The sequence below is a fragment of the Xiphophorus hellerii genome, chromosome 4 (assembly GCF_003331165.1).
Source record: "Xiphophorus hellerii strain 12219 chromosome 4, Xiphophorus_hellerii-4.1, whole genome shotgun sequence".
Lineage (NCBI taxonomy): Eukaryota > Metazoa > Chordata > Actinopteri > Cyprinodontiformes > Poeciliidae > Xiphophorus > Xiphophorus hellerii.
The window spans coordinates 29,064,221-29,073,380 of NC_045675.1; the positions used below are offsets into that span (position 1 = coordinate 29,064,221).

The 9,160-nt window shown below is 39.0% G+C and overlaps 1 protein-coding gene across 5 annotated transcripts in view; it reads right to left on the reverse strand.

Moving 5' to 3' along the window:
- The window catches only part of akap13 (A-kinase anchoring protein 13), a 135,020-nt gene extending 126,279 nt beyond the window's left edge, over positions 1-8,741 (reverse strand). For 3 of the 5 annotated variants that reach the window (XM_032559925.1, XM_032559929.1, XM_032559924.1), the window contains exon 1: positions 8,345-8,740. The gene's annotated coding sequence lies outside the window, so the exon portion shown is untranslated. Of the gene's footprint in view, positions 1-8,344 lie in introns of all 5 variants that reach the window. The other 2 variants (XM_032559928.1, XM_032559927.1) reach the window with 2 other exon arrangements.
- Positions 8,742-9,160: the final 419 nt, after the last annotated feature.

Below are 9,160 nucleotides of genomic sequence, written 5' to 3' on the forward strand. Positions count from 1 at the left end.
TTCATATTGCAGCTCTTCTAAAGCACATTGTTTTGTGTACAACAAGAGAGGATGAATTTAAAAAAAAAAGAAAAGGAAATGGCTATCAAAAAAGTATGTACCTTCTAACATGCTACAATCCATAAGGAGAGGCCAAAAGTTAAAAATAAAATCATGCGTGTAATGACTCACACAGACATTGCTAGGTGATGGTGAAAACCGCTCCTTAAGGATAAGCATCAAAACAAAATCAAGGCAATCTGCAACTTCCCTGAGAAGCGAGGCCGACATCACGGTTTAAAGAGTGTTCGCCTCGGTTAAATAAAGCCGTGAGAGTGGGCGTCGATAAGAGACCTTACCAACAACCTGGGTGACGAGGTTGGCTGTGAGCAGGCTCCTTCAGGTGCACGTGAAACTCATTTTAAGCCCATCAGAGAACAGGTGTGTTTATGCTGGGCAGGTATCCTCGGCAGACACGCAAGCTCTCGCCACAATGATTCCACTGAGCTAAATATGGCTTTGTGCTAACGCAGACAGGAGGCTCATCAAAGCCCTGATGTCAGAGGGAAGGGGCGGGGCTTACGGGCCACAGGTCAGGTCTTTGCCTGGAGCAAAGGAGCAACTACACTTTTAGTAAGAGGTGTAGCATTATGGGTCATGTAAATCTTCCTTCACTCTGCCTACTAATTTAAGAGTGCAATAAATTTTCCCACAATTTGATATGATACATGATGTATATCAGCTCTACATTGCTGATATACAATGTAGAGCTTTCAAGTTTTTTTTTTCTATTTTTGACAAAATATAGACATTTTTCCTTGGTCATCTCAGGAAAAAATCCATGCAAGTCAAATTAAAATGTAAAATTATCATGAACCTACTAAAGAAACTTTATCTTCCCTTAATAATCAGTATTTAGATTGAATTGCAGATTTAAGATTGATTGTAGCCCTTGGAAGGAATTGAACAAAATGGTACACCTCTTAAAAAAGGAAACAAGTTAAAATATAAAGGGAAATTCAATAAATCTCCAACTGTTAATGTATTACTTTTAAACCAAATGTTTTTAAAAAGATTTTCTCAGATGATTCCTTTACGTACTGTTGGCATTAGTCCAATTGTTTATTCCTCTTGTGCAGCAGTCACGTTTATTTGTGGATTTCTTTCCCACTATTAGATCAGACACCAACCCAATATTGCATCCATAAATACCAAAGATGCTGATTAATAGCTGCCTTGTCTGTCAATTTATTTGTGTCACTAATGTCCTTATGAGCATTTTTATGACTTTAATTAATAGTAGAACGATTGTAGATAAACTAACCACAAGGCAGCAGTAAAGAAAATAGCGCCTTCCATACACCGCAAGATAAACTACCGCTGTTTATTTTTATTTTCTCCGACTTGAGTCTACTTTCTGACGCCAGAGCGAGATAGCATCTATTTGATGACAAGTGAGGCAGTGAAAATATTCCAAATATATCTCTCCAGTAATTCAAAAGAGTCATGTTATTTAGCTGGAAAAGCTACATGTCAGTTTTTTGGAAACTATGCAAAACAGGCTCGGCTAGCTTCTTGTACATCTGCAGGCTCCATCTTGATCCAGCCAAATCACACACACAAAAAAAAGCTATTTCCTTTTCTGCATTCTCTTGCTTGTGTTATTCAACAACAGATAAACTCATAAAATGACACAATCGTAGCTCATTATGATTGCAGGTTAATAGGTTGACATACAAGGAAGTCATTTCCCAGAGTTGGCTGATTAAATCCTGCGTTTATAACCAGGACGATGGCAGATAAAACGGCCACTAAATCCAGATAAAAACTGCTGTTCTGGGAATGTGGCTCCACCTGCTTGTAAAGATATCTCTAATGAGGAATGGTAAAGCATACAAGTGTCGTACGTGACTTTTCAGACATCAAATGTTACCCTTTGACGGCGTAACACGAGCGCAGAATTGGGAAAAAAAATGAAGCTCAAATTAAATAGCTTATTTAAAGGGACTTGGGCAAAAATTCCTCTGCTGAGCCACATCCAGTCTAATTTCCCCACTTGAAGAATAGAAAGCGGTTTCTGTAATTAAAAGTGAAAAAAAAATTTTGTTGTCTTTTGAAACAAAAGCTTTTTTTTTCTCTACTAGCTTGTATTCAAAATGGTTTTAAGCTGGAACAAATAAAGCCGACAGGGTGAAATATATCCTTAAACTTTGTTGAAACACTAAAGAGATTCTACTGGGTCAGAGAAGTCAAAAATGATAGCATAGCACAAGTAGTTCATGTTAAAAAAAAAGTAAACAAGTGAGTTTTAAGCATGCTAGCCCATAAAAATAAAATCTTCACCCCTTTTCTAATGTTTGGAGTTTGTATTTATATTGTGTAAAAGCTACAATAATTATATTAAATAGGATTTGTACAAATCCACCTGGAGGAAACCCTAGTGATTAGGGCTACACAATCATACAATAGGGATATCCTTAGTAAATGTTGTGATGACAGTATTGGTTCAGATAAAAACACAGCCTCCTCCCTCCGCTCTTCCTTGTGCGTGTGTGACCTTTAGCATCTTGGGCGCTACTATCTGGTGTAGATACCGCTGAGAGACTTCATTACAACCTGTACATGACTCATGAGTCCTTTGCAACATCAACATTGCACACATTGGCATCGTCAAACATTTAAGTTTCTACAAATTGTAAAGCTTGCACTCTTAGCGGAGGTTTAACAGCTTAGCTTGAGGCAGAAAGGAGAACAGCAGGAGTAACATTGCACAATATCAGCCATACGTGTAACTGAGAAACTATTGTCAAATGTTGCGATGGCGATATGGATAACAATAAACCTTTTATTTTTCTTCCATTCTTTCATCACAATGTCACCAAAACTTTTTGTATGCATTAAAGCTATTAATTATAACTCTGTTGTGGGCATTTAAGGGAGTAAAATCTGCCAGCCTGCAGTCTCCTTCTTACAGTAACAGTTAAGCTGTTTGTAGTTTGAATTATGTCATTTTTATTTATAAGAGTGAACTCCATTAGTTCCACAACATTATTATCTGTTTTTTATGCAAAAGGAAACTTTTCTAACCGGTCAAATCTGCATTTCTTGAAGCGCCGGTACTCTACACTCCCTAAAGTCGGAGAACAGTCCGGTCATGCCCGGCACTTTCTCTGGTATCTTCTTAAGAAGACTTTAAGCCATAGTGATGATATGACGGAAAACTTGAAGAATTTTTGAAACCGTAACGTCTTAAAGCCTTGACAGCAAGAATCGTCCTACGCCTAATTTCCATGCATACGTCAATGTCAGCGAGCTACAAATACGTCAGGGGACCCCCCCCAAAAAAAGAAGAAAAATGCCAATCTTAGTGGAAAGCCTGGAAAAATCACCACAACCAAAAGAAAAGTCAACCATAAAGCCAACGCGACAATTTCCAGGAGGATAGAAAAACGCCACTCGAGGTCCGGAGGCGGTCGCTGTTTCAGAAGCAATACGCTCGGCTGTTGTTTGACGGGGCCGAGAGGATTCCGGCAATTCCAGTCCTAACAAAAACTAAGTCAAGGCTTTATTGTGAACATCAGCAGGGAATTGAGCCGTCACCCACCCCGGCAAACAGAAAAGGCGAACCGTGAGACAGAGCCCGTTGATGAATGAGTACCTGGAAGCTTCCATCCTATGGTAAATACAGTGTAATTATAAGGCCGACACGCCGCGCATCCTCCATCATCATTAAATTAGGGGGTTTGTCAACATGAGAAATTGGCTGGGTTCAGCTTGGAGCCAGCAGAATCCTCATGGAAATTTACAGTCCTTAAAATGGGAGGCCATCTCCTCTTTCATTTTGTGTTTAGCGCCAGAGATAAATACATATTTCTCTCTTTTGGGGGCGGCGGCCTCATGGGTGAGCCTGGGTTTCTGCTGGGAGGGACGTAAAGATCGGGCTAATACGCATTTGGTTAAACGGAAAGCGAGCTGAGCCACTCGGATGCAGCGAGGACACCACTGTGTCAGAACGCTGGAGCAAAACCCATTGTGTTGCACCCACTCTCTGACACAATGGTAATGGTTAAAGGCACCAGCTAAAGTAACAGGAGGCAGCAATATCTTATTTTTAGATGAGGGATTTAAAACTGTTTACACATCTTTAAGACTGAAGAAGAATGCCACAAGAAAGAGGTTTTGCTTTTAAGTTTGATCCTTTGTTCTCCATACATCAAAAGGTGTGAATGTAACACCTTAACCTTTTTTTAATTTTTGTAAATCTGCAAACACAAACTTCTGTGGACTTTGTTGGAGTTTTACGTGATGTGCCATTAACACAAGCTGCTGTAGAGCCACCTTTTACTGCAGATTCAGCTGCAAGTCTTAAGTTTCCATCTAGAGACTGGAATTTTAACCATTCTTTTGCACTAAACAGCTCAGGTTCAGACATATTGGATGCAGACTTTGACTGAACCATTTTAAAACATTTTTTCTGTAGCTCCAGCTGGTTTTCTTCCAGAAGTGCTGTTTCTTTTGCTCCACCTATCTTCCAATCAACTCTGGCCGGCTCCCCTGCACCTGCTGAAGAAAAGCATCCCCACACCTTGATGCTTCCACCGCCATGTTTCATTCTGAGGGTAAAGTGTTCAGGTTGAAGCGCGGCATTTGTTTCCTACCACACAGTGTTTCAGTTGTAGACCAAAGAGTTCAATGTTGGTTTCATCAGACTACAGCGCCTTTGTTTCACATGTTTGCTGCTGTTGTGCTACATAGTTTAACTACAGTTTTTTTTTTTTTTTTAAAGAGGTCCAAAGCAAATATTGTTGTGTTCCCTGAGTAGGACTATAAGACATAAGGAAAGCATGAAATGTGTAATAATATCAGTGGATGTTGTGATAAAAATATATATATAAATAAAAAAACTGTTGCTGTCTCCAATTAATGAGCAGCCCATCCAGTCAAAATGGATTCAGTACTTCCACCTCAACTAGGTTTTATTGGAAAAGTTGCTAAATTTGGAAACTTTTGACAGAAATTTTTAAAATATCACTAGGTAATTATGTGTTGTTGGAAGACATTATTAACAATACCTAAACACAAACTATATAAGTCTTAAAAAAGCCACAAAAAAAATAAATAAACAACCAATGTGTAGCCTCGTGGGGGTACAGGTAAAGCCTGGTGGCCCACCAGGCTTATAATGCACTGAGGGAAAACCTGCATTCCCATTTCTTATAGGCTTCTTTTGGACGCCAGTCACATAAAGAAGTTTGATTTAAATCACTTAACTGCACACAGAAAGTGCATTTAATCATATTTTCAAAGTTTGTGATATTTATTGATCTCATTGAACAACCGGTGGAGAAAATAAGAAATGTATCTCAATGAATGATAAACTACACAATAATTGCTACATTTACCATCTTCTGACCTTTGAAGGTCACTGGATTTTATTTAGTAGTATTCTATGTTAATTGTAAAATAAAAAATAGTAATAATAAATCCGATGCATCATTGATCTTCTTCCCCTTCTTAATGATGTGGTATTTTATATTGTTCTATCAAATGAAGTTCCAATAATATACTCTGATCATCCTTGACTGCTTCAGTCCTTAAGACCAGGATACCAAAAACCCAGGTCTCGTTAAGGAGTCTCCACCAGACTGGAATACACACGCCCACACACACGAACACCCTGACTTTCCTCTGACACAGTCAGGTTAAAATGTAGCTATCAGAAGAAGTACAATTATGCCATGAATGCGACGCACCCATGTTGTAAGACATTTCCGGATGAAGTCATAGCTCTATTACAATCCTCTAAAATGTAACCTTGTGAGAACTTATATAAGTATGAGGACCGTAAATAGCTAACCTACAATCATTGATATAGATTCAGATTTATAAGCTAGTATTGTTGCATGAAATGTCTTGCCAGATTCTGCAAAAAAAATAAATGAATATAAAAAAAGCAACCTAAAATACAGGGGGGGGGTTTCCTCCTTTCAATGTAGTAATAAAAACTAGGCTCATAATCACATAAAAGGAATTTTAGCATCAGTGCGGATCAGGTCAGCGAGGGAACTTTCAGTCTCTTCTTGAGAAGGCAGCAGATGGGCCTCACAGCAGTGGTTTGCACTCTGGCTCAGGCAGAGTGGGACAAAATCCAAGCTAAGTCACTGTGGATGGTGAGGAAGATGAGGCTTGCGCCGCAAACTTCAGGGCAAACTCAAGGGGAACCGGAGGGCGGCCATGTTAATGTCCCCGGTCCCTTTGAACGTGTTTAAGTGGATGAGGTCAAGCGGGTGTAAATGAATCAGGAGGGGCTCTGTTTTCCCCTTCCACATGTGTGCAGAGCAGCTCACGAGCATGAATTAGATCCAAGTGAAGTCCCTGCTTGCAGATGGGAAACCTTCAGATGCCCCTGGAGCCACTAGAATAACTAACATCAACATATTCCTATTTGGATTTTATATGATGGATCAACACAAGGAGGTGGAGAAGTGTAAACTTGATAGGAAATGCTACTTTTTTTGTTTTGTTTATGCAAATAAAAGTCTAACAAGGGTTTCTAATTTGAGGCGTGATTAACATTAGTGAGCAAACAGCATCTTCAACTGTCAGAGAAGTGGTGACTCACAGCTCAGACGGGATATTCAGGATTTGTCCAGTTTTCCCACAGTAAAATTCAAGCATTTTTAAGGTACGTTTTTATACTTTTTCCACACTTTGGAGATAAAAAAAATCATAGAAATTAACTTTAAAAAAATAAAAGAAGAAGACAGTTTCAATTCACAATTATATATCATTTATCACTGTTAATAATGTCTTGTAGTATTCTAAATTCAGTAGCAGGGACAAAGTAGACTAAAATATAGCAAAATGTTACGTTTTGAAAATGTCTCTTACACACACACATATCCTACACACCTGACTGGTCTGAGAACAAAAACACTAACTTGACAAACAAAAAAAATTCACCAATTTTGATAACTTTAAACGCCAACTTTTATTTCAACTGCATATAAAAATAAGTCAGTGAGCCATTAGGAATAATAAATATTCAAAAACAAAATCAAAAATGTTCTTACCGAGTCTTTCTGGCATTTGGCAAATAGAAATAGTTTTGGACATTCTAACTGGTCTAAAACAAGAAATGTTAAGTCACAAATCAACTAAAACTACAAATGTCTTTTTATCAGGTGTATGAAAATATCTGGTTTCAACTGTAAACACTTTCCAAATTGAGGTTTTTCACCAAATGTCAGATTTCACTTTATTACAAAACAGTGTGGCTTGAATATCAAGCACTTTATACAGAAATCAAAGACTCTAAAAACCTTGAAAACACCCAACTGAAATTCAAGCATCTTCAAGGATTTCGAGCACCTGCCTGTACAAAGCGCTGTATATTATATTAACAGAACGATTATTACTCAGGAACTCAGCAAACGTGACCTTTATGGAAGACTGGAAAGAAAAAATCAAAGTATACTGTACTGGAACACGGTAGAGACAGCATCATGCTGTGGGGATGTTTTTCTTTCCTTTTTTTTTGCAGCAATAGGGAAATGGATGGGTAGGTGTATAAAACACCTCTTAACTCTTAGCAAGACTTAAGAATGAGGTGGAGGTCCACCTTCTAACAGGTTTAAAGATCCTAAACTCAAACCTAATGCTACAATTAAATTAGATTTTTTTTTTTTAAACCCTATTTATAAACCAGAATGGCCCAGTCAAAGTTCAGACCTGACTCATCTGTATTTGATGTCCCAATCAAACATACAGAAGTTTGTGATTGTATCATGAAAATATCCCGCAAGCCACAGTACGCCTGCTTCCTATCGATTACATTATGATTATCTTAGTGTGTTTCATCTAATAAAGGTTTTATCAGTATAAAAAGTTATTGCAATTATTCCATAGCAAACCGTAGAGGCTGGGTAGTTCTCATAAACATCATTATATCCATCCATAGTTGTACAAAAATGTGTTTAATACCGTTAGACAGCGATTCCTCGCTTGGTTCAATTACTATTAAGATAGCGTACGATATGAGAAGATACGGCTAGTTTTAACCCTTATTTGCGTAGTGTTATTTCAGACTTATGAAGGTGACGTCCTTAAGCTCACAGAAACGTGAGAAGTCCCCTCACAGGCCGCAGCAGAACCGAGCCGAGCAGAGGGGGCTCGGTGTGAGCGGCGGGGATGTCATGGCTACCGAGCAACAAGTTAAAGCCCAGCGCCGCCGCGGCCATTCACCAACTTTTTCTCCCAGCATAAAAACACCGGCGAAACAAACAAAAGCGCAAGCAAACCGGGCTCCACTCCTATCACGTTCAACACTCCGAGCTAAGCTGGGAAACTTGCTGCTCTCTCTTACCTCAGGCAGCTGAAGCTCAGTCAGTGTGAAGAGGGTGCAGTCTTTAAACGCATAATAATCCTCCCAATACGGGCCCCCGCAGTCAGAGTTCGGAGCTGGGACAGAAACGTCCTGGGTTAGCAACAGGAATCAGAACCACTGGGTAACTTTTCCTCCCCGTGTGTGTCCTCCTTGACGAGCAGGGACGGCTTTCCAGCAGTTGTTAGTGTTTCCCAGGACAACTCGAGGAGAGAGGGAGGAGGAGTCTATTATCCCTGGAGTTTAGTTACAGACGACAGGAAGTCAATATTCAATACTTTTCCACATCTGAAGCTCTTCGCTGTGTTAAACAAGCAACGTGAAGTTGAGCATTTAAATTAAAACTGCGTCACTCCGACACAGCGAGAGAAATCTCGCGCTCGTTACCAACTTTTCTCACGAGCTGTCCTGAGAAAAATGTTACAATGTGACATCCTGTCCTTTCACAATGAAGCAACGGCAATAGGTCACTCAAGTACCAAACTTGACTGCTGTTTTTTTTTATTCTTCACACACACACACACACACCCACACACACACACACACACACACACACACACACCGCTCATTAAAACCCTTATTTTGGATTAGGAAAGAATCTTTTTATTTCAGATTTATTTCACCAGCCTCCAAAGAGATATATACATACAATTCCATATGTATATGGAATTGTACATACTATATTACATATATATAACAATATAACATTCTTCGCATAGCAATATAACATGAAAGGTTAGATTAGCTACAATTAAAAGGTATGTTCAGCACCTTGCTAAATATACACAAGTTAATCAT